At 39.9% G+C, this 24,681-nt stretch overlaps 1 protein-coding gene and 1 pseudogene across 4 annotated transcripts in view; one reads left to right on the top strand and one right to left on the bottom strand.

Moving 5' to 3' along the window:
* The window catches only part of GRM1 (glutamate metabotropic receptor 1), a 323,483-nt gene that overhangs the window by 169,788 nt on the left and 129,014 nt on the right, over positions 1-24,681 (bottom strand). The window lies entirely within an intron of this gene.
* Positions 8,945-24,430, top strand: LOC132236601 (isoamyl acetate-hydrolyzing esterase 1 homolog; annotated as a pseudogene).

Genomic DNA, 24,681 nt, shown 5'->3' with positions numbered 1-24,681 from the left:
TCCTGAACTGCAAAAGAGCACAGGCCGGGCTGAGAGATCCCCCCCACACACACAAGTGAAAGAATGTTGTGCACCAGGCCTCTGATTGGTCGATTTGCATATTACTCTTTTAATATCCTATGTAATAAAGAGGTAATATGCAAATTGACCATCACACCCTCACAAGATGGCTGCCTATGACCAGGCCAGCAGGGGGGTTAGTAAGGGACGACCAAATGACTTAACAGCAGGTGGCGTGGGGTGACCAGGCCAGCGTGGGGGCTATGAGGGGTGACCAGGCCAGCGGGGAGGGCAGTTGGGGGCAACCAGGCTGTCAGTTAGGAGCAACCAGGCAGACAGGCAGGTGAGCAGTTAGGAGCCAGCGGTCCAGGATTGTAAGAGCGATGTCCAACTGCCAATTTATACCCGATCCCCAGCAGTCAGACATCCCCCGAGGGGTCAAAGATTGGAGAGGGTGCAGGCTGGGCTGAGGAGACCCACCCTCTGTGCATGAATTTCGTGCACTGGGCCACTAGTATGTGTGTGTGTGTGTGTGTGTGTGTGTATATTTTAAAGTGGTAATATGCAAATTGACTATCACACTCCCGCATAAGATGACCGCCCCCATGTGGTCACAAGATGGCCACCACAAGATGGGCAGAAGGGGAGGGCAGTTGAGGGCGACCAGGCCGGCAGGGAAGGGCAGTTAGGGATGGCCAGGCCAGCAGGGGAGGGCAATTGGGGGGGACCAGGCCTGCAGAGGAGGGCAGTTGGGGGACTAGGCTTATAGGGGAGGGCAGTTGGGGGACTAGGCTTATAGGGGAGGGCAGTGGGGGGCAACCAGGCCTGCAGGGGATGGCAGTGGGGGGCAATCAGGGGAGCAATTAGGCATCGATCAGGCTGGCAGGGGAGTGGTTAGGGGGTGATCAGGCTGGCAGGCAGAAGTGGTTAGGGGCAATCAGGCAAGCAGGCAGGCAAGCAGTTGGGAGCCAGAAGTCCCAGATTGTGAGAAGGATGTCTGACTGCCGGTTAGGGATCGGGCCTAAACCGGCAGTTGGACATCCCTCAAGGGGTCCTGGATTGGAGAGGGTGCAGGCTGGGCTGAGGGACACTCCCCGCCCCCGCTGAGTGCACAAATTTTTATATCTACTAGAGGCCTGGTGCATGAAATTCGTGCATGGGGGGAGGGGTCCCTCAACCCAGCCTGCACCCTCTCCAATCCAGGACCCCACAGGGATCAAGCCTAAACCGGCAGTCAGACATCCCTCTCATAGTCCAGGACCACTGGCTCCTAACCACCTACCTGCCTACCTGTCTAATGCCCCTAACTGCTCCCCTGCCTGCCTGATCGCCCCTAACTGCCTCTGCCTGCCTGCCTGGTAATGGCCTTCCCCAGCCGGCCTAGTCACCCCAAACGGGCATATGCCTGGGGTCCCTCAGCCCGGCCTGTGCCCTCTCACAGTCTGAGAGCCCTCAGGGGATGCAAGCCAAAGCCAGCAGTCAGACATCCTTTACTCTACTATGGAGGAAGGAGGGGCTCCCGCCCCCGCATCTGTGCTTGCCAGCTGTGAGCCCAGCACAGGGCTTCTGGCTGAGCGGCACTCCCCCTGTGGGAGTGCACTGACCACTAGGGGGCAGCTCCTGCATTGAGCGTCTGCCCCCTGGTGATCAGTGTGCATCATAGCGACTGGTTGTTCCACCATTTGGTTGATTTGCATATTAGCCTTTTAATATATATATATATATATATATATATATATATATATATATATATGTATTCTAATGGTTCTGTTTCCCTAGTTGAGCCCTGAACTGCATCCATTTGTCCTCTAGGTAGCTGGGGAATTTCCTGGGAGCCAGGCTACTCAGTATAATGTAAAAATAACATTGAAAAAAAAGAACTGCATTAATTAACATTTAGAAAAAGTTTGGAAACAAACATTTTTGTTCATAGTTTGCTATTGTTTATTATTTGAGCTATTAACTCATAGAAAGTTCAGTATAGTCATAGATTTTGAAAGATCTAATTTGAAAGATTTGATAGAAGTTTGTGGATACTTTTTAAGAAAATCTTAATGTACTCTGTTCTTGCTACTTGACATACTACAAAGCAAATAAATTAAAAACTTAAATAGGTTTCAAAATAAAAAGTCTCCTAATAACCAGATTAATTTTATTTGATAATTCTAACCTGATTAAGTGATACCAGACAGCTCCCATCTAAGCAAACCCAGGAAAATTTTCATTGACTAAAAATTTTATCTTTTATCTTAAAATAAAAATTGTCCATCTGCTATAGCCAGCAGTATAAAAAAAATGCTTCCTTTACTTTACTTTGTTTTCTTTTTATCATCCAAGTTGAGGTTGTGTCTTCAATTTTCACTGGAGACACACAGGTCACCAAATACTAACGACCAAATGTCAGAACTGTCAACTTCTTCAAAGAACAGGGATAAAAACCACTCTGGACCAAACACAAATTCAATAGTCATTGCTTTCAAGCACTCTAGTGATGCCTGGAATCTGAAAAATGCTATAGCAAGTTAAATCAAATGTGTTTCCCCCTATATAACTCAAATAGAAAGTAACACTGATAGAAGTGGAATGAGTCAACAAAGGTGAATGATGAGGGAAGACTGGTTTGAGTGGGTTATAATTACTTTATACTGAGAACTTTTTCTCTGAGTCACCTCAAAAAGGTGGTATATGAAACAGGCACTCTATATTACCCCATATGCTTAACATATTGTGAGGCTAAAAAGGTTCTCTCTCATTCCTGCTATGAATCTCCATTCTCAACACACACTTGCCTGCATGTTGCCACGGAAGCTAGAAGCATAGTTCTCAGTGGAAAGCAAGCAACCCCTGCATTTGGTGGGTTGTCAGACTGCCCTGAAATGGGACTCTTTTATTTGTGTAGATCTATTTATAATAAAGAATTGGTAAGTGAATACGCCCTTTTTCAAATACTTTCCCTAACAGTGAGGTAGGAGGTGAACTCAATATCTGGTAAATAAATGGATATTAACTTCCACACAGTGTCATGGGAGGTTCATAGGTCTTATTCTCCCTATGTTCTTCCCTCTTCCTCCCATCTCCTGTCCCCCTCCCTGTCCCAGACACGCCTACCCATCTTTCAGCCACTTCCTAGCACTATAGGAACTAAGGAATAGCAGCCTTTCTGCCAACTGGTGCTATCACCAAACAAACCATCTGTGTTACTACAGTGCTGTATGATAATAAAAAAAGTGTAAGATGTAGAATTATTGTTATTATTGTTATCATCATAACCTTACAGTATCTTGTAATGTGTCTGCTTCAAACTGTGTTAACCACTTAACATGTATTTTCTAGTTTAGTACTAGAGTAATATTATGGATGATAGTTATTATTCCCCCTATTTTATAGATTTTGTAGAACTCTGAGGATATAGAGTTCAAGAGCACAGATTTAGAAGCTATGAAATTTTTGACAAATTACAAAGTTTCAGTGACTTGATTTTCTTCCTGTTGCCTATTAAGACCTTGCTTCAAATTCTAAGTGCTTTCCTTTTTAGTTCTTTCCTAACTCAATATGCTTTAAGTCAGTGGGGAAAAAATATGAACATGGGAAAATGAACATAATATAGCTAAAAATATAATCATTTATAATTCTAACCTAATCTTTCATCTCAAAATAACAGTACCTTCAGAAAATACAGCATGGTTGTTCTTTGCATATAATCACATTGTGAAAAATTACAATATTCCACTCCTATTTAAAACATTATTTTAATGTCAGTACATTTTTTAAACTCAACAAGACCCATTAAGATGAAATTTTTATTTTAACATTTCTCCTCCCTATTCTCTTGCCTCCTACCTCCTGCCTTACATTATAAAATTTTTTTTGAAGTATTACTACCATAAGCAATACCAGGCTTAAGTGAATCATAGAATCCAAACTAATAATGCCAATTGGATGTATGTCAATGAACAGGAAGATCCTTATCAATTAATACTCGCATGTCAATGATAGGGTCTCAGACATTCCTAACACCTTCCTTCTATGAATAAAATACATCCTTGTATCTCAAACTGTCAATTCTGCTTTGTGCAACTTGCCTCCAACCCATTTTTTAGGACATTTAAATCTTTTTTTTTTTTTTTTTTTTGGTAGTAGTAGTAGGATGGAAGGTATCTCAAAAGCCTGGAGCCATGGACTGTCAACCTTCCATGTGATACTCTATTTTTTTTCCTTTATTCTATGAAACCACATTTAAAGTACAAAAAAGTGAATGAAGTCAGAATGGAAAAAAGTTGGCAAATTTTACCAACCTTCACCTACTTAATCAAAAATGTCCCAGATCTTTAAAGCATCTTGGGACCAAGTTAATTGCACTCTCTAGGACAAATTATCCCAGGTGGATGATTTTCTATTCTTGCCTTTCTGACTCTTAACCCAAGATTTAGAGCATTTGCTCAGTTTTCTAAAAATAAAAGTATCTGTTAACTGCAACATGGTCACAAGATAGAGCATACCATTTGGATCTGAAGGATTCATATTTCAATTCTGGGTATGCCAACTTCTAGCTTCATACTCTAGGGTAAATGGATTGATTTGCATCTCTGTTTTTTGTTGAGTGTTAATAATATCTAATTTATAGGATTACTGCCAGGATTAAGTAAAGTATAGGTATAATATTATTTTGTAAACTGTAAGGAAATTATAATGTAATATACAAAGGTTAAATTAAAAGTAATAATACATAAAAATTAAGTTAAGATATTTTACCGATACATGATATTGTTTGATATCATTTTATAACCTTTTAAAATGTTATTGTTTTAGACAAGTTATCTCAGATGTTTTTTAAATAAATTGTGCTGCCCATAATCATAGGTACTTATTAAAAAAATATAAGAGGGAAGACAATATTAAACTGAGAGCTGGAGATTATTCAAAATTAGAACACAAAATGAATATTATTAACAAAATACTGGCAGTAATTTACCTTTTCTCTAGAGATAAATATATATATAATATAAGACGTATGTAGTATATATTATATACAATATTTATAATAAAAAATTAAAGTCATACCTTAACTTCAAAATGCCTAACAACAACATAAAAACCAATGACAATCAATTATTATTTCAAAATTAGTAGCATGGAGAAAAATTGGCAAGGGGCAGGGATAAGGTAAATTTTTATTTAGGTGCTATTTTTATTAACCAAGCATACAAAGAAGAAAGAAAATATATTTAGAGGATATTAGTCTTATTAACTGTTTTCCTATGTGAATAACAAATGTTCCCTGTTTGTGACTTAAAGCTATGCAAAGAAAAGATCATTCCAATAAATTAACATGTTATACTACTTTCAGTACAAAAAACAAGTCTTAAGTTTTCAACACGCACACACAAATGTGTACTTTTTTAAGTAGAAACTTTTTCTGCTCACTCTAAATAAAAGTTGAAAAGGTATTTAAGGAACATCGGTTTGGAAGTAAGTTACGTTATTATCCTGGGTTACCAACGTTAAGCAAGTTGCTAGATAGGGAGATATTTAATATGCCTGCATAGTCTAAGTCACCATGACCCCACAGAACTTGAGTCCTTTACTCAACTTTCAACTACCTAGAGTTCTGTACAGGTAATGTCTGACTATAGGAAATCAGGATAAACTTTAAAAAAGAAAAAAAAAATAAAGAAGTCTCAGAAGGATGGCAGGGAGCCTGAGGGTCTACGTATGAAAGGGAGGAAGAGATCATTTGGGACAGAGGAAAGGATCTGATTAGAATAAATTGAGTCTCCGCTGTGTGTCAAAGACTGGGCATTATTTCTGACTTTATAAGAATTCTCCAGGGCAAACATTCTAAGCTCCACTTTACAGGTAACAAAATAGGTTCAAAGAACTTAACATTCAATACATAATTATTTTGCCATGGTCTCACAGACACTACATGTTTGGGCTAGCATGCAAACCCAGGCCTGTTTGACCCCAAATGCCTTTTTTTTTTCTCTCTCACCAAAGAAGCTGTCTCTTTATTTTGAGTTGCTGCTCTACTTTGAATAGATGTGTTTTGGGTGATAGTTGATAGTAATATGGCCAGGTATGTAGAAATGTCTATATCTTGTACTGCCCATTAATCCTTTCCTCTGTAGGGAAATAGACACTAAAGTGCTACCTGACTAATACTTATATTTCCAGTACTTAAAATAGTGCTCTCATAAAAGATTATTTGAAGTACCCAACAAATTTCAAGTCTATACTTGGGACCAATGGGATCAAGCAAATTTTAGGGAGAGGGAGAGAGAGAGAGAACTCTAAGTGTGTGTTTTAACCAAGCTCCAAGAGCCCCTAAGCCCATTTACCAACCAGCCACTAGAAACCAGACAGAGAATAACAAATAGGCATAGCTCATGCCTTTTAAGGAATAATAACTCTGATAGCATCGAAATCACAAGCCTGGAAAAGCAACTCTCTTTCCCTTCAGCGGGAGTGTCTATGAAGAAGGTAAGGACTAGCAAGGGGACTGGCCTGGGAGGACAAATAAATGTCCTGTGTCAGGCACTCAGTGGAGACCTTATCGTCTCCCACACAGCAGCAATGTGATCTCCTGCTGTTCTGCCTCTTGCTCCTGGCCACATCGTCCTGCCTAATTCCCAACAGCAGAAGAGGCCCCCAGCATAAGGTCCTGGAGTTATAGTCCTGGCTTGTAGGACAGAGACAACTGTGCAAACCAGGCCTTGCAGGCACCCCCCCCTTCTCTTCCTTGGCCACACGTACTGCAGCCTGCTCTTCCCTTTGAGCTCCATCCTCAGGGCTTACAGGGGCCCACATCCTATGGAAATCAGGCGGACGTGATGCTGCTGCCCATGCAGGGGCCTCTGCCCCCACGGCCCTGGGAAAGCCTGCCCTGGCTCTGCCCAGGGCTGCACGTCACTGTGTGCCGTGTGGAGGAGAACAGGCGAGTGGACAAATATTGATTGGGCACAATTTGGTTATAATTTCAAGATTGTACAGTGCTCTCTGCTTGCCTTTAGAAAATCTATATGTCTCAGAAAAGGATTCAAAGTAGGCAAAAGGACAGATCTAACTTAAAAAGAGAAAAGTTTTAAAATTTTAATTTCAATGTACCATTTATAAGTATAGTTGTTGGTGTGTGTTTTTTATTTATTTCTTTATTTCTTTATTTATATTTCTTTATTTTTTTTTAAACTTTTTATTTTTTGGTCTTCCTGCACTTAACTCCTCAGGGAGAAGAATATACTGCTTATGATAACAGTTCAGGTTCTGACTTACTTAACTAAAAAACAAAGTTTAAAATAATTTCTACTTAAGAATTCACTGACCTTTTATAACTATCACCATGTTATTTTTGTTACTATAACCTTTTGAACCAGCTGTCAGATCAGCAACCCATTAAAAACTTGCTACTTAGATTTTCACTCACCTGAAATGTACATGCTGGGTTAAATGAATCCTCAAAGAGGAACAAAGAAAAAGGCAGAACACTAAACTTTCCCATAAAATAAATGTTATCTTTTAAAAGAAACTTTGTATGCTATGAACGAATTTAAAAGAGTAGTTCAAAAATAAAAAAAAGAAATCAGCTTTGGTAGAAAAAGGAACCATAGCTCAATACTCTTCATCTCTTTTAACAAAATCTTAGAATATTATAAATACTTTTATACTTTAAACTTTTAAACACATTGTGAATTGAACCCCAAAGCATCCCAAAGCTACTTTTCACATTGCTTAAATTATGTATGCAAAGTAAGACGAATAGAGAAAGATAAATACCATATGATCTCACTTATATGTGGAATCTAATGAACAAAAACTGACAAACAAAATAGAAATAGAGGCATGGATACATGGAATACACTGACCGAGGTCAGAGGGGAGGAGGATAGAGGAGAGGGAATGAAAGAAGGTAAAGGGATCAGCCAAAGAACATAGATGCATGGCCCATGGACAGAGACAACAGTGTGGTGATGGCCAGTGGCAAGGGGGAAGGGGCCGGGTGGACATGGGTATGGGGGGGCGGGCAGGAAAGGGGAGAATGGAAAACATCTGTAATTGTGTCAACAACAAAGAATAAATGGATAAGTAATTTTTGTTTTGCTTTCCATTGCCCCATTTATTCTTTGATATTCTTTTTTAACTTAATTTTCTCTTTACTGTTGAGAGTATTACAGATATCCCCCCTTTTCTTCTCCCATTGCCCCCCTCTACCCAGTTCCTGCCCCACTTCAGGCCTTCCCCAACCCATCGTCTGTGTCCATGGGCAATGCATATATGCACATAAGTTCTTCAGTTATTCTCTCCCCAGCACCCTCTTTCCTCTGAGATTCATCAGTCTGTTCCATGTTTCCATGCCTCTGGTTCTATTTTATTCATCGGTTTATTTTGTTTATTAGATTACACATATAAGTGAAATCATGTGATACTTGTCTTTCTCTGACTGGCTTATTTCGCTTAGCATCATAATTTATTTAAAATAGTTTGAATATGGAATCACAATATTTTTAAATGCATGTTTTTTCCTTAATTCACGCATTAAGGAAATATTACATAATACTGTCTAAAGGGGAGAACTCTGTGTTAAGAGCTAAGAGGCAAGACCCCTATAAAGACAGATCCATCCTCACAAGATATGAGAAGATGTCTTAAGGTGTTAAATGAATTTCAAGCTGCAGAACTGATGCAATCAGGGCTGCTGCTTTACCCCTGGCTCTGTTTCCTTAGACCTTTTCTAGAACCCTGAACACAAAAGGCCCCTGCTGAATGTTTGTGATGGTGCGCATTCTCAAAGGACACATAAACAAGGATTCTAAACTGCTGTAACACTGACTTTTTAAACTAGCAATAAACTGTTTCTTGTATAACTTTTTTGCATTATTAATTTATTTGGCAAACGCTTTTCATAGGAAACACTGAAACTAATTTTAATTGCTCCAGAATTACCACAAAAATGAATGAGATGTATTATAAAGATAAAGTTCTGAACAGGAATACTACACATCGTAATATCAGACCCAGCTGTAAACGTGATGACCTGGGCTACATTACTCACCCCTTTCTCCAGCACGATATGAAGTTACACAAAACAGAGATGGTATAATGCCTGCCCTGCAAAATTTTAAAATTACAGTTACATGGGACTTTTTCAAATGAAGATGTGTATATTAACAACAATTAAAGGGATATATTTCCACATAGAGGTATTTCTGGGTTTTGCAGGTACTTTCTGTGCTAATTCTGAAAGCTCGGGAAATTAGGGTAAGTTGATAAAAGCTTTCATCAATAAAAACATCTGTGCTAGAGCACTCCTGTCCCTTGCCTTATTATAGCATTTTAAATGGGAGCAGCATAGCTACATTTTTCTTTCTTCACTTACAATCTCAAGCAGCCCAAAAATAAGGGGTTTCTGAAGTTCCCGCTAACCCACCTTATAAATTAACACATGCAGAATGCTAGAGAGAACACTGGCTGTTATCAGTTTCACAGTATCTAGTTATCGCTTCTTTGAAAGCTGTAAGTGCATGCAATTAACACTCCACGAGAACATTATCTTCAAATATAACAGATAATTTACATGTGTTGAAGAAAAGGGAGTTCATCCTGATAAAAACTTTGGCATAAATCGTGATTGAAAAGAATACACTTCCTTTAATTGGAAAGATTTTTGCTATCTACACACCTACAGGATAAAAGAATTAACAAAGTTTGGCGGCAACGAATGCTCCAGCATCCAAATTTGGGGGAATTTATGTGAGAGGTAGAATTTTTCATAATCTTTTCTGACTTTCCCCTTCCTGTGGAATTCAAATTTAGGATATAAAATCAAGTTTCAGAATTTCAAAAGGTCTTAAGAACCTGGTTAAATTAATGTTAACTAAGACTCCTCAGTACATACTATGCAGCAGACATATGGTTAGATGATCTTATCTGGAAAGAAGCTTAGGTGCCATCAAGCCACTGATTCACAGATTTGACTATAGTAGAAAGAGCTAGGCTGTCCTCAAAGAAAATGAGGACTTTTCATCAGCATAAAGCTGTCACTGGGATATGGCTGTCTAGCAGGGGCACTCCTGCATGCATTTCTCTGTCGGCTAGTAGATGACAAAGAAGCAGCATGAAAAAAGATAAAGCATCCCACAAAGACATGTAAGGTGGTATCAACTGAATGTCATGTAAGTTCAGTGTAGGACTCTGGTTTCTTGAAGAGAGAAGCATTTGTCTCAGAGGTTTTTAAATTCTTCTTGGACAGATCTATGTCTGCATCTGGGTGCCAAATGAACACTGAGGGATGTTAGTCAATGCGTTGGGAAGTTCAATAGAGAGTTAGGAAGTGGGACAACTGGAAGATAGAATAGTTGTAGTAAAAGAGAGAAGCTCTTATTTTGAAAGATTAAAGTTAGGAAATTCTAAAAAAAAAAAAATTCACTGTGGGTTGGCTGAATTGAAAACCTGGTGAAGCTGAGAAAATTAAGAAAATATAATATCAAAGTGAAGCTGAGAAAGTTAAAAAATATATAATATCAAAGTGTCAGCTGGATTTTAAATCATTGATTTGAAGGCTCAACATATAACAGATGGAAACTATGATACAAACTCTGAAGTCATAAAGAGAGGTAGACATATACTATGGACGCTGGCAAATAATGACAAAAATGTCATTAGTGGATAATGCAGACATCAGAAAATAGGTGGTTCAGTAGACAAAGCATAAAACTGAACAAAGAATATATGAATAGATCAATGCAAAAAAAGGAGAAGCCCAAATTGCTAGCATCATCATGAAAATATTTTTAAGCCACTTATGAGGAGAGATATGCAAATTAAAATTTTGAGAGAATCACAGAATACCCGTTAGAATGATAAAAAACAAGAACAGGGACTAAAAACAAGTGTAAAAAAAGTTATGAGAAGATTGAACTCCTATATACTGCTGATAGGAAAGGAAACTGGGTCAGCTACCTGAGAAAGTAAATCGGCAATATTTTGTGAAAAATCAAGTATGTGAATACCTTCTGACCCAGTAATTACATTCCAAGGTATCTTTCTCAAAGAAATACTTTCACAGGTCCAAAAAGGGACAGGAATATTTCTTATGGCAGTGCCTTAGAAACTACCTGGGTCTCCACCATTAGGAAAATGAAGTCTAAATGTACAAGTAAAAAGCAAAACCTGGATATAAAATATAGAATACATTTTTAAAACATAACATTGAAAGAAAAAAGAACAAAGAAAATTATCCTATCTAATAAAAGAGAAACATGGTAATTGGCATACGACCGCTACCCTTCCCATTGGCTAATCAGGGCGATATGCAAATTCACTGTCAGCCAAGATGGCGGCCGGCAGCCAGGCAGCTTGAAACTAACATGAGGCTTGCTTGCTTTCGGAGGAAACCAACGTTCCCCACCTGCGCTGCCGGCCTCTGAGCCTGCAGTTTGAAACATTTTAACAAATATAGAAGCTAAAAAAAAAAAACCCAGAAACCAGCTCTCAACAAGCTGGGATCTCAGAGCTGGAGTCAGAGCTGGAGTTATACATTGTTTCAACCCAAAACAAACCAGATACCTACTTTCAGCAGCGGAGGCCTAAGAGCTGGAGCCTCAGAGCTAAAGCTGGCCCAGAATTAAAAAAAGAAAAAAAGGAACGGTTGGGAGCTTCCATCACCTGCCAGCCTGAAAACAGCCCTCAGCCCCTCACCCAGACTGGCCAGGCACCCCAGTGGGGACCCCCACCCTGAAGGGTGTGTGACCAGCTGCAAACAGCCATCATCCTCTCACCCAGGCTGGCCAAGCATCCCAGTGGGGACCCCAACCCTGAAGGGTGTGTGACCAGCTGCAAACAGCCATCATCCCCTCACCCAGGCTGGCCAGGCACCCCAGTGGGGACCCTCACCCTGATCCAGGACACCCTTCAGGGCAAACCAGCCAGCCCCACCCATGCACCAGGCCTCTACCCTATATAGTAAAAGGGTAATATGCCTCCCAGCACCGGGATCAGCAGAGCCAAGAGGCCTCCCGGCACCGGGATCAGTGTGACAGGGGGCAGCGCCCAAACCCCCGATCGCCCTGCAGCTCTGTGTGTGACAGGGGAAGGCGCCCCAACCTCCTAATCAGCCCTGCTCTGTGCCTGATACAGGGGAGCTCCCCAACCTCTGATCGCTCTGCGGCTCTGTGTGTGACAGGGGAAGGCGCCCCAACCCCCTGATCAGCCCTGCTGTGTGTGTGACAGGGTGCGGCGCCCCAACCCACCCCCACCCCCCACGGGCCCTGCTCTGTGTGTGACAGGGTAGAGCCATAACCTCCCCATCGGCCCTGCCCTGAGTGTGAGAGTGGCGGCACCCAAACCCCCTGATCGGCCCTGCTCTGTGGGTGATAGAGGGCGGTGCCACAACCCCCCCCCCCCCGCCCCCACGGGCCCTGCTCTGTGTGTGATGGGGTAGAGCCATAAACTCCCCATCGGCTCTGCCCTGAGTGTGACAGTGGCGGCGTCCCAACCCCCTGATCCGCCCTGCTCTGTGTGTGACAGGGGGCGGTGCCCCAACTCCCCTATCGGCCCTACTCTCTGAGTGACAGGGGGGAGCTCCCCAACCCCCTGATGGGCCCTGCTCTGTGCGTGACAGGGTAAGGAGCCCCAACCCACCTGATGGGCCCTGCTCTGTGTGTGAGAGGGGGCAGCGCCCCAACCCCCGGATTGGCCCTGCTCTGTGCGTGACAGGGGGTGGCGCCGCAACCCCCCCATTGACCCTGCCTTGAGTGTGACAGGGGGTGGTGCCCCAACCCCCCAATCAGCCCTACCCTGAGCGTGACTGAGGGTGGCATCGCAACCTCCCGATCCGCCCTGCTCTGTGCATGACAGGGGGCGGCGCCCCAACACCCCAATAGGCCCTGCTCTGAGCCCGACCAGGGGCTGCACCTAGGGATTGGGCCTGCCCTCTGCCACCCGGGAGCAGGCCTAAGCCAGCAGGTCGTTATCTCCCGAGGGGTCCCAGACTGCGAGAGGGCACAGGCCAGGCTGAGGGACCCCCCCTTCCCCCCGAGTGCACAAATTTTTGTGCACCGGGCCTCTAGTAGAAAAATAATTACATATACTTAAAACCAATATACTAAAGGCCTTTGCCTCTACTTCAAGAAAAATGGCACCTGTAAGATCCCTCCATGGCCACCAGTTGGTACACGCACCAGCTTCACTCTACCTCCAGGGTGACCTACTGATAACCTTTGACATGTGATCATTCCCTCCTTGCACTTTCTTCACTTGGCTCCATAACACGTCCTCTCCTGGGTATTTCCCTCTCACTAGCTGCAGTGTCTCAGTTGCTTTGGTTGCCTGCAGTTATTTTCCCAAGTTCTAGATGTCACAATTACTCAGGGTTCAGACCTCAGATCTCTTCCCTTCTATAACTACAACTCTTATTCTTGGTTCTCTCATCTAGATTCCTAACTTTAAATTACATATATAATCTCCTAATGACTTCCAAATTTTGCATCCCCAGCCCAGAACTTGCCTCTGAATATCGACTGGATGATGAATCTAAATTCAGAGGCAAGTTCTCCACATCCATGATGATAAGCATCTCAATGGTTATCCAAAATAAAACGTTATCTCTCTGTTCCACCTCCTGCTGAATCCAGAAAGCCTACCACTCCTATAGGCTTCCTCATCTTAGAAAGTGGGAAATTCATTCTTCCAGTTGCTTGGTCCAACTTGTTCAGACCTTACATCCAATATGTTACCAAACCTTTTGCCTCTATTGATGAAATATATCCACAATCTAGCCATTTCCACCTCTACCATTCCTAGAATGATTGAATGATTGCAATAGACTCCCACTTCCATCCATGGCTACCTAAAGTCTGTTCTACACACAGCAGCCAGACAAGTCCTTTTAAAATATCAGTCAAATCATATGTATAACTGAAAATTTTCATAATACTAATTTTTAGTATATATCATTCACTCTAATATTTTCTATTATATTACACTAGAGGCCCTGTGCACAAAATTCATGCACGGGGGGAGGGGGGGAGGGTCCCCTCAGCTCAGCCTGCACCCTCTCCAATCTGGGACCTGTTGGGGGATGTCCGACTGCCGGTTTAGGTCCGACCGGCAGTCGGACATCCCTCTCACAATCCTGGACTGCTGGCTCCTAATCACTCACCTACCTGCCTACCTGGTTGCCCCTAACTGCCCCCCCTGTCAGCCTGGTCGTCCCTAACTGGCCCCCACTTCTTGCCAGGTTGCCCCCAACTGTCCCCCCCTGCTGGCCTGGTCACCCCCAACTGCCCCCCCCTGCCAGCCTGGTCACACTTCATGCCCCCCACCCCCACTGGCCTGATCACCCCACGCAGCCTGCTTGTTCAGTCGTTTGGTCATTCCTCACTAACCCCCCTGCTGGCCTGGTCTTAGGCAGCCGTCTTGTGAGGGTATGAGGGTTAATTTGCATATTACTTCTTTATTATATAGTATTTTTATGAAGATCACAACCCATTAAATTGATTTCATGACCCACTAAAGTATCATAACACATGTTGAAAAGTACTGGAAATCGAGGAGGTAAGAATAGAGTTTTAGGAATAGGTAGGTAAGCTGTATGATAAGAATGAAGAAAATAAGATGAGAAAAACAATGATAATAATTATATTAATGATTTGCTTATATATATTGGATATTTTCTATATTCCAGGAACTGTACTAAATACTTTAATTCACTTCCCTTTTTAATATTAGACAAATTGGCATGTGACCTGAGGTTCTTCCCAAGGTCAAATGGCAAGTCAGCTGTAGAGTCAGAATTCTAACCCAGCTCTGTCTGATTTCAATGCCCCACCACTCAATACAGATTCTATCCTCTATTGCCAGAATAACATATTTCCTTCATGTATATCCATTATTATTTTATAAACTGTTTGTATTAAATTTTTAAAAAATCCAGATAATGGCTGCATTTTTTCTACTTCAATTTGCTGTCATGTAATTGTTGTGACTGATACTTGTTTCAAAATGTTACAAAAATACAGGGTTTACAGTTGTATGTGAAACAGAGTTTATTCTTGTGTTACTAATTAATTATTGTATTATTTATTTTTATTACAACTGTAAGCCTACTTTTGCCCACCTTTGTATTTGCATTAAAAGGAGTATTTCAGAACATTATCATTCTATAGATTTCCCGTTTTCAGTAGGAAAAGGCCTCGCATTTAGAGATTATCTTGGAGGGCAATACATCTTATTTATGCTGGACGTTAAGTAGTTTTGTGTGTGAAGAGACGAGCATGTATTCTGGATTATCAGTTACTTGGTCTCATTTTAGCATAATCAAAAGAAGGAGATAGTCCTAACCAGTTTGGCTCAGTGGATAGAGCGTCGGCCTGCGGACTCAAGGGTCCCAGGTTTGGTTCCGGTCAAGGGCATGCACCTTGGTTGCGAACACATACCCAGTGGGGAGTGTTCAGGAGGCAGCTGATTGATGTGTCTCTCTCATCAATGTTTCTAACTCTCTATCCCTCCCCCTTCCTCTCTGTAAAAAAAATCAATAAAATATATATTTTTTAAAAAAAGGGAGATAGAGCAATAAATTTATTTCAATTTTTCCAACCTATTTTTTAACTTTATTTTATTGTTGACAATATTACCGATGTCCCCATTTTGACCCCAACTTTGCCCAGTTCCATGTCGCCCCCTCCCCTCTTCCCTCTGGCCATTACCTCTGTGATGGTCCTTTCCTCAACTCGTGTGCTGTGTTCCTTTTTAAGCACAGAGAGAAACTATTATATATGCAATACAAAAGCTTATAAACATTAATTTGTCATGGACCAGACATTGACTGATAGGAAAGAACAAAAGGTGACAGACTGCTTTTAGCTTCAGTGTAAGAGAAAGGAAAGAGAAAATGGAACTAACCTAAGAGGCATAGAGAAATGAATAAAATACCTAAAAAAGAAGAAAAGTGGGAGCAAGTAAGAGAGGTAATGCTGAACCAAAAATTAATTAATGAAAAATCAATTAATGAAAAAAAAGAGAAGTCAATGTTTTCTCCCTCCAATATAGATAAAATCGTCAAACTTAACCACATGTAAAGACCCTGAAACCAGAGGAGTGTTAGAAGCAAATCAAATCTACCCTGGCTACTTAAGTTAAAGGGCTGAGTGAAAGGCTCTGGCTTACGTTGGAAATAAAAGCAATAAAAGGATTGAGTAGAGAGGAAGGAACCTCCTCAAAGAAAATCATTCCATAACCCCCTCATTCATTTTTAGCACAGCCACCATTGTCTGTGCCAGACACTCTTCTGAATTCTTGGGAAACAAATACAAATGAGACCTCGTCCTTTCCCTCAAGGAACTCACAATTCTATTGGATGAATCATGTTAGTACACAGACCACCTGAGAATATGTGTTTTTATTGATTTTTAGGGAAAGAGGAAAGGTAAGAGAGAGACATAGCAGAGACAGCAACAGAGAGAGAAATTCCAACAGTTGCCTCCTGTACTAACCCTGACCCAGAATAGAAACCTGCAACTTTTGGGATGACGCTCCAACCAGCTGAGCCACCTGGTCCAGGCCCCTTCTTTGTTAAGGCTGAATAATATCCATTTTGTATGTGTGTTTATATATAATATTATCCATTGACAGTAAGGTTGTTTTAATACCTTGGCTATTGTGAGTAATGCTGCTTTGAATGTGGGAGTACAAATTCTTGAGATAATGATTTGATATCCTTTGAAAATACTAGTATAACCAGAATTAGGATTGCTGGATCTATATTTAATTTCTTGAGGAACTTGAATACTGTTTTCCTAGTGGCTGTACTACTTTATTTTAACACCAAATGTACAAAGACTTACTTTTCTCTACATCCTCCCTGGCATTTGTTATTTCCTGTCCTTTTTTATAATAGACTTCCCAACAGATTTGAGGTGATATCTCAATGTAGTTTTGATTTGCATTTTCCTGATGACTGCTGATACTGGGAACGTTTTCATGTTCCTGTGGGACATTTGTATGTCTTCTTTGGAAATAAAATGCCTGTTTGGTCGTTTGCCCTTTTTAAGACATGTTATTTGTTCGTTTGTTTTGCTATTGAGTTATATGATTTCCTTGTATATTTGGGGAATTAACCATTTATTAAATATGTGGTTTGCAAATATATTTTACCATTACACAGGGTCCCTTTTTATTTTGCTAATGGTTTCCTTTGCTGTACAGAAGCTTCTAGCTTTATATAATCTCACTTATTTTTGCTTTTGTTGCCTTTGCTTTGAAGTCAGATTTTCAAAAATCCTTGCTAGGACTGATGTCAGGGAGCTTATTACCTATGTTTAGTTTCAGGTCTTAAACTCAAGTCTTTGATCTATTTAGAGCTGATTTTTGTGTATGGTATAAGGTTTCATTTTGGGGGATGTAGATATCTACTTTTCCCAACACCATTTATTAAAAAGACTATTATTTCTCCATTGTATATTGGCTCCTTTATGAAAAATTAATTGACTATATATGCATGGGTTTACTTCTGAGCTTTCTATTATGTTCATTTGATCTGTCTGCTTTTATGCCAATGCCAGACTGTTTTGATTACTATAGCTTTATAATATAGTTTAATTTCAGGAAGTATGATGCCTCCAGTTTTGTTCTTTTTCTCAAGATTACTTTGGCTACTCAGAGTCTTTTGTAGTTCCATACAAACTTTAGGATTGTTTGTTCTATTTCTGTGAATATCACCATTTAAATGTTGATATGAATTACAGTGAATCTGTAGATTGTTTTGGGTGCTATGGACATTTTAATTATATTAATTTTCCAATCTGTGGACACTGAATGCCTTTTCCATTTATTTACATCTTTCACAATTTCTTTTATTAGTGTTTACAATTTTTAGTATACAGGTCTTTCACCTTCTTGGTGAAAGTCAAAATTTAGAGATCTGTGTATGGGAAAGTTAAAAATATAGCTATCCTAATACCATGTTTTACATAGAACTGTGGGTGTGGTTGCTAGCACAATGTGCTGATTGGAATCAAGCGGATACGACACCCTCAAAGTTTTCAGAGAATTTTATTGCCATTAAGAATCACCACTCTGGACTGAAAAAGACTGCCACTGATCTCAGCTTAAATCAATCCTTCAACTGTCAATCATCTGCAGACAGAAAGTGGACTTAGGAAGCTGCTCAGGCCTGAAAGACAGCATATACTCCTACACCAATGTTTCAGGTGTGCTCACAAAGAATCACTAGAAAATGAAGAATGTCCTAGAGGGCCACAGAGAACTATGGACAAGGGGGCTACTGTCAGGTGGCAGAACCAGGCCTGTGCAAGTAATGCTCTCCAACACTACGGGAGACTGCCTTCACAATTTGGGTTCTATGGGGTAACAGAATTGCTCTGGACCAGACCAGCATCTGCTGTATGTCTTCCATTATCCCCTTTACAAATAGGAATGTTCGATGAACTTATCCAATTCTACTTTTACTAGGGCATAAAGGGACTGTGGTGGAGAATTATCTTATATTTTAAATTCATGTCTCCAGATCAAAAGGAGCCATATTCAGACAGGATGCTCAGGCTACTGCTTATTATCCAGATATCTTTGTCTGAGACTTATGTATCACTGGATGGGGCTTTTGAGTTGTCTCCCTGGGAAGAGTTAAGTATATTTTGTACAATACTACTCAGACATAAGAAAAGATAAAATACTGCCATTTGCGACAACATGAATGGATCTTGAAAATATCATGCTTGCCCTAACCAGTTTGGCTCAGTGGATAGAGCAACAGCCTGCGGACTCAAGGGTCCCAGGTTCGATTCCAGTCAAGGGCATGTACCTTGGTTGCGGGCACATCCCCAGTAGGGGGTGTGCAGGAGGCAGCTGATCGATGTTTCTCTCTCATCAATGTTTCTAACTCTCCCTCTCCCTTCCTCGCTGTAAAAAAATCAATAAAATATATTTAAAAAAAGAAAGAAAATATCATGCTAAGTGAAATAAGTCAGACATAAAAAGTTCGCGTGGCTCAGTTGGTTAGAGTGTCATCCCAGACACCAAAAGGGGTGAGTTCAATTCCTGGTCAGGTTGTAGGTTCGAAACTTGGACAGGGCACATGTGAGAGGCAACTAATCAATGTTTCTCTCTCACAATGATGTTTCTCTCTCTCTCTCTCTCTCTCTCTCTCTCTCTCTCTCTCTCTCTCTGAAAATCAATTTAAAATTAAATAAAAAGGTCAACAACAAGATGATTTTACTCACATGTGGGATATAAAACTGAAAGCAACAAATGAACAAACAAGAAAAACAAACAAAAACTCATATTACAGACGAAAGTATGGTGGTTACCAGTGAGAAGGTAGAAGGGGATCAAATATATGGTAATGAAAGAAGATTTGACTTTGGGTGATGGGCATACAATGCAACATACAGATAATCTACCATAGACTTGTACACTTGAAACCTATAATTTTATTAACCAATGTCACCTTAATAAATTTAATTTAAAAAGACAAGTGACCATTTATTGAACAAATATTACATGTTGTCATTACTATTTTATTGGAGCATGCACATTTCTGGTTTGCCTTCTTTCAGACACATGGTAGCATTTCACTTCGCTTTCATAATACTTTTATCCAGTGAAATGTGAATGGAAGCTATGTGGTCTCTTCAGGGTGAAAATTTCTCAATGGAAGTACTCCAATATATTCTTCAGTGTTTCCATGCTAACCAGCAACCTTACAGATCGTGAAAACTTCGTCAGGCTCCACATCCCTGAATGAAAACAACATGAAGCAGAACTCCACAAACCTGAGATGATAGGTAATGAGAGCCCTACATCTCTGTTGTTTTAAGCCACTGTGACAGTAAAGTTGTCCGTTACTACAGCATAACATAGCCCACCTGACTAATACAAAATACATAGGTATAGGAAATCAATGATTTGCTTACCACAGGCATTTAATAAAGATTTGGTTAATGGAACTGAATTCATGCAGGCATTTGGGGATTAAATAATAAAACTCCAAATCAAGAAGAATGCAATTGTGCCCTAACCGGTTTGGCTCAGTGGATAGAGCGTTGGCCTGTGGACTGAAGGGTCCCACGTTCGATTCTGGTCAAGGGCAGGTACCTTGGTTGCGGACACATCCCCAGTAGGGGGTGTGCAGGAGGCAGCTGATCAATGCTTCTCTCTCATCAATGTTTCTAACTTTCTATCCCTCTCCCTTCCTCTCTTAAAAAATCAATAAAATATATTTTTTTAAAAAAGAAGAAGAAGAATGCAATTGAGTGGATATCAACATTTAAAGAGGTCCCCAGATAATTAAAATGTAGATCACTGAAAAATGGACAAGAGATCCCAGCACAACATGAGAGGATTTCTCAATATTAAAAACAATAGAACAATAAGCTGTCTCAAAAGGCAGTGAGTTTCCAATCAAGACGAAAGAGAGTGAGAATGTTTGAGAAGTTGAAGAGAGTTCTGCTTTGGGAGGGAGGTTGAATGAAATGACCTTCACATTTCCTCTGATTCAAAGATCAGGTGTGTGATTGGAATTGTATCCCTCTCTGTTGTTTTCAAACTAATTTAAAACAAGATAGGTAGAAGCTAAGTGAATAGGCTGAACCCAAGATTTATGATAATCCTATTAAACTTTATCATCTGACAAGTGTTATTGTCTGAGGTGACCCATTTTTATACTGAATTCCTGGTTAAATCCAGCCATGTTCCAGGTCCTACATTTTATAATGCTTCAGGGTTCTCAGTGGGGAGGAGACCTATTTAAACGCCACTCCAGCTGTGATTTACAGACTAGATGGCCTGATTATTGCCATACTTCTGAGGTATATTTTTCTCTTTTCAAATGTGTTCCTAGTTTTACTGTAACTACACAAAGTATTTACCGAAATGTAAGTATTTATGCCATAAGCAAGAGACATAAATGAGAGTAATAATTGGAAGTGCCAATCACAGGAGTCAGACTAAGAAAAGAAATTGACTAAGGAAAGAAAAGTATCCAGATTAAACAGTATAACATCGCGCAATCCCTCTAGGTACAAAAATTATAGATGAGGATCACAGAATTACTTAAGGAAGATCCAAAGAATAATTTTAAAACCATAATACAAGGTATAGAAAAATAACACAGAGATCATCTAATTCCAGCCCTCTTTTTATATATAGAATCTAAAATTCAAGAATGTATTTACAATCCTTTAGCCATATTCCCATCCAGGTCCTGGTAGCTAATTTCAAGACCAGTAACTACCATTTTTACTGTACTATCAGCTAATATTCATATCCTCTAAGAGCTGAGAAATAGGAAATAAATAGTTGCCTCCTAAAATCCATTCTTTTCTTTCCTTTAATATATATTTTTATTGACTTCAGAGAGGGAGAGAGAGATAGAAACATCAATGATGAGAGAGAATCACTGATCAGCTGGCTCCTGCACTGGGGATCAAGCCCAAAACCCAGGCATCCTGGTCCATAGATTGACGCTCAACCACTGAACCATGCCATCCAGGCCATTCTCTCCTTCTTGATTAATAAGTTCCTAGGTGGATTCAAGCCCAACCAAAAAAAAAAAGAACAAACTTCTCAGTCTCTCATGTAGCTAATTATGGCACTGTGACAAAGTTCTTGTCAATGAGATATGAGGATAGTGATGGATGTGTAGAGCTTCCATGGACTGCTCTTAAAGGGAAAAGGTCTTTACTTGTCTTCTTTTCTCTTTCCCAAACTGGACATAGATGGGATAGTGATCCCTCTTGAACTTTGCAGATGATCACAATTCTGAGAGAATGACTGAACAGCAACGAGAAGGAACTTGAATTTCTAGAAGACCTCATAGAGTAGAGCTGCCCTTGTAGCTTTGCAGTGCCTACCTCCAGATTGTTAGTTTCATTTTATTGTAGTAACCAAACTGATACTCTAACTGAATAAGGCAAAACCAGTATTTTTTATTACCAATTTTTATGAGGAAATACTGATACCCAGTTTGCCTAAGATACTTGGTCCCTGATTAGTGACTTTCTTCAAAGACAGCATTTGAATAAAATATTTTATTGATTTAACCCCACATCTATAACTCATTTTATATTGTCAACTATCATGATTCATTTTGGTTCAGTAAAAAAGAAAACTTATATGCAAATTTGTGATGCTAAAAATGTGTACTCCAATTAACAAAACTAAGAAAAAGCTTTTCTGAGAGTGGATCCTACATGGATGAGCTAATAGTCAAAAGTTTAAAGCACATTTATGTAGATTTTTGCCAAGTATTTTATTTAAAGAGCAAGAAAAACAGGCAAGTAATCATTACCATCAGAGTTTTGCCTGTTCTTCCAATAGGATATTCAAATGAATGATTTTTTGAACTATATTTTCAATTCAGATAATGTTGCATGTACAGCTGTAACTGACTTAGGGAGAACTGAGGAATGAAATTAGGTAATTTCTTGCAATCAAGACGAATTCAAAAGAGGAAAAGTTTCATCCACCTGTTGTTTGGCAATTCTACTAAAAAGAATGCTAGGAAACATTTCAGAGAGAAACAATTACCTAGAGGACAAAATCACTCTAGCAATCAACCTTCTGGTCTTTTCTGCTTATTAATAAAATAAATCTGTTTTCAAACCCTGGGTGGTAAAACTTATATGGTTCACCACAAAAGAATTTTAAAGTATATCCTGTGAAAATGAGATGAGATGTGAGTGAAAAGGTTAAAGTTCACAATAACAAAGTAGACTAGTAATTTTTCATATGTACAATCAGTTTACTTTTAATAAAATGAGAACTTTTTAGCTAAGTTATAGAAATTCTTGATAAAGCTCTTTACAACTTTTTATGACTAAAACATCTACACTTTCTCAATCACTTTCCTTTTTAATTATCTCTTTGCTTATTTTATTTCCCTATAATTATACTATTCTGTTCCAAAAATAATCTTTTATTTACTCTTACTATATTTTTTCTCTTTTATATAAAAATTTCTCAAAAATGATTACAATTTGATAATTATTTTCAATCATCCTGACCCAATATTTATTGGTCTCCTCTTCGCACTAGAGTCAGACATTTAGTCCATAGTACATTTGAAAAGAAGGGAAAAGGAGACAAAACTACTCAACTTGCTCATGGTTTGGGAGAAGGGAGAAATTAACTGCTTGAGCTAAAATAATATTTTGAGTCAACCTATGACTTTCTAATATTCTGCTGTTATTTCAATTTGTACCAATATTTTCCCTCAGAAGTTAGTCAACAAAAATATATTAAGTGGTTATAACATAATAAGTGCTGTAAATATATTGAGAATACAATAGTAATCATGACAGAGTACACTTGTATTTAACACAGTGATAAGTTAAGGATATACATCTCCTTTTTTATCATTTGAAATCTAAGTTATTTGGAGTTTTCTTCTTGATCTTGACCATGTTCATAACTTACGTTGAGGACATAAAACATATTTTGTTTAACTATCATGAAGACTTCATTATTCAGTGCCTCTAACACTTCATTTCTCACCATTACTCTTTGGAGAGTTTGTGAATTTTTGTTTTGTTTTTAAGAGGTGGCAAGTTATGTGTGAACATTTCAAGTTTCCTAGCCTCCTTCTAAGATCATTTTGTATTCACTGCAATCTCTTGATGAAATGCACTTGCTATCCATGTGCACTACACATCTATTTGTGTACCTGAGGTGTGTTAGTGAAAATTATCCTCAGTTGATCACCCTGCCTGCCTCTCCAGCCCCAGCCTGTCTCCTTCCAGATACCCCATGTCCATGCCACATGGAAATTTTCTTTCCAGCAGGGCAGAGGAGATGCATCACTGGCTGACAAGATGGTCTGAAAATGTGATGTTCTGAATCCTGGATATTCAGACTATAATACTAGATGGGCCAAAATTATCCTTCCAAGATTAATAAGGAAAGGGACCATTTTGGATAACCCAGTAGCAGTTAAAATTTTCTTTGGTGCAATGATGATGCACTAAAAAGTAGAGTAAAAATGAGAATCCTAAGCAGCACACCCCACTGGATGGCAAATTTAAAGAGCATGGTGCGGTACCTTAAACCCTCATACCTCTGAGAGCAGGATCCTTCTCATCATGCTGCCCCCTCTCTGTGAGGCAGCTTAGGAAAAGGAGTGCCTCATGCAAGGTTGCAAGTTAAATCACCTGAACTTGGTTGTTGGTGAATACACGAGCACCTGATTATAGGTAGCCCCAGACTGTGGGACTGACGTGCTTGATCTATAGGCCCTGATGCAGGAGGTGATCAAGACTTTACATCTTGTCAGAGAGACTACATTTATCACCAAAGGGAAATGAGTTTTTGTTCTCAATCTCTGGCCACTGGGAGAGAAGAAAGCCTCCTTCCTGCTGCTACTGCTCCCTTACTGGCATAGCAGAGGCAAAGCCAGAGGTGTCTTCTCAGAGATGGAGACCATTAGGCACAGAAAAGGAAGGCTGTTAATTTATGGAACAAGATAACACCCATGCATCAAAACCCAAGATAACTGATCAAAGAATATGTCTTTATCAAGCTTAAACCTTTGTGCATGACCCTGGAACAATAAACACTGACATTCGCTACCAAGATTAATGAAAGCATTATAATTGTTCAGGGAAGCTTGGTACCTAGGTATGTTGTTTTGATATTAAATATTGATTGCTTGATGCAGGTGTCACCAGTGTCACAGCT

The sequence above is a fragment of the Myotis daubentonii genome, chromosome 6, assembly GCF_963259705.1.
Source record: "Myotis daubentonii chromosome 6, mMyoDau2.1, whole genome shotgun sequence".
Taxonomy (NCBI): domain Eukaryota; kingdom Metazoa; phylum Chordata; class Mammalia; order Chiroptera; family Vespertilionidae; genus Myotis; species Myotis daubentonii.
This window is presented reverse-complemented; position numbering and strand designations above follow the sequence as displayed.